Consider the following 2150-nt stretch of genomic DNA (forward strand, 5'->3'; position numbering starts at 1 on the left):
AGTTGGCAAGTCAATATCAAAATAATGCAGAAGCTTTACATCAAGAAAAATAAGTGAGAATATAATTAGCTAAACTGGTACTGCTAGGCTAAAATGTAACAGAGATTGCAACTTAAAATGAAACATACTAGTTATTAGCAACACGCAAATTGTAAATTAGACTTTAAATGATTAACAATCACCTAATTAGTTTGAATTCCTAAAGTTTTGCCAGATATGCTCAATCAAGTCTGATTGAAGTTGCTTATGAGTAGTACGATCATGAATAATAGCATTTCTTTGTATCACTTCTTCCATCTCTGGGTTAGATCCTTGTGAGATTGTAGCTTCTTATACAGTTGATGTGCTTGGTGTCTCATTCAAATCAAGAGGAAGCTGCTCGATGCCTTTCTCATCTTCGATTACCATGTTGTGAAGGATAATACAAGCTAGCATGATATTCTCAAGATCCCCTTGATCATATAGACGTGCAGGTCGTTTCAAAATACTAAAGCGAGATTGCAAAATACCAAAAGCACATTCAACATCCTTCCATTTCCCTTCTTGATGTTTTGCAAACAACTTGTGCTTTTCAGATTATGGATGACGTATTGACTTAACAAAGACAGCCCATTCTGGGTATATGCCATCTGCAAGGTAATAACCTGTGTTGTATTGCCTTCCATTGACATGGTACTACACCTGAGGACCTTCCCCTCTTAGTTGTTGGACGAACAATGGTGATTGATTAAGCACGTTCATATCATTGTTGGATCCAGCAACACCAAAAAAGGCATGCCATATCCAACGATCATGTGAAGCTACTGCTTCTAGAATGACCGTAGGAACACCTTGATTACCATGGGTATACATTTCCTTCCATGCAACAGGGCATTTCTCCCAATGCCAGTGCATGCAGTCAATGCTCCCTAACATGCCCGGGAAACCACGACGCTCACCAATCTGCACTAAACGTTCAACATCTTGCACCGTGGGGCGTCGCAAATACTCTACACCGAATACCTCAATCACACCCTTCACAAACATCTTCAAGCACTCCACTGTAGTACTATCTCCAATATTTAGATACTCATCAAGCTGATCTGCAGGGCTACCATTTCCCAATTGGCAAATAGCCGATGTGCATTTCTTAAGTGGAGATAACCCTGGGCGGTTAAGAGCATCCATTCTCAGTGTGAAATATTTATCCCACTGGCCTAGGGCTTCAACAATGCGTAAGAAGAGGTGCTTTCTCATCCTGAATCTTCTCCGGAAGGTTGTATCATTATAGACTGGATTCTGTACAAAGTAATCTTTCAATAGCCCCTGTTTAGATTTTTCATAAGGTCTATCAACATACCTCCTTGGACCACTCTGCCTATTAGGTCTCATATCTTGTAGAGCTTCAACTTTGGACTTCAATTCGGCTACCACATGATCAGCAAGATCACCCAATATGCTGCTGATCTCATCCAATGGGTACAGATCCATTGGATTTATGCTACTCACCTCATCAAGAGAATCATCATGTGTAGGGGAATCACCATCAGATTGGTTCGACATGGTGTTAAGGATGAGAGAAGATGGAAGAGTAAAGAGGGAAGAAAGAATGCGGAAGGCAGAGGAGGGGGAGAATGTGTGAGCTAGAGGATATATATATACACACACATAAATATGTCAGGGTAGTCAAATGGGTTCACACAATTAATGGTGTTCAGTTGCAGTAGAAAAAATGGGTTCACACAATAGATAGTGGTCAGATGCAGTATAAAAAGAAGATGCATTCACACAATTGATAGTATTCAGTTGTAGTATAAAAAGAAAATGGGTTCACAAAATTAATTGTGTTCAACATGCAGTATAAAAAAATGAGTTCACATAATTAATTGTGTTCAAACAAGAATAAAATGGGTTCACACAATAGATAGTGGTCAGATGCAGTAAAAAAGAGGATGCATTCACACAATTGATAGTATTCAGTTGTAGTATAAAAAGAAAATAGGTTCACAAAATTAATTGTGTTCAACATGCAGTATAAAAAATGAGTTAACATAATTAATTGTGTTCAAACAAGCACTAGAAAAATAAAATGAGTTCACACAATTGACAAAATTGACACTTGTTCAGATTTGAATGGTACTATCACAACACAATTTGTTTGCCAACAATAT

General features: G+C 38.1%; 1 pseudogene; it reads right to left on the reverse strand.

Annotated features, from left to right (window-relative positions):
- Nucleotides 1-228: 228 nt before the first annotated feature.
- On the reverse strand, nt 229-1542 carry LOC127755651 (uncharacterized; annotated as a pseudogene).
- Between the last annotated feature and the right edge of the window lie 608 nt (nt 1543-2150).

The sequence above is a fragment of the Oryza glaberrima genome, chromosome 11 (genome assembly GCF_000147395.1).
Source record: "Oryza glaberrima chromosome 11, OglaRS2, whole genome shotgun sequence".
Taxonomy (NCBI): Eukaryota; Viridiplantae; Streptophyta; class Magnoliopsida; order Poales; family Poaceae; genus Oryza; species Oryza glaberrima.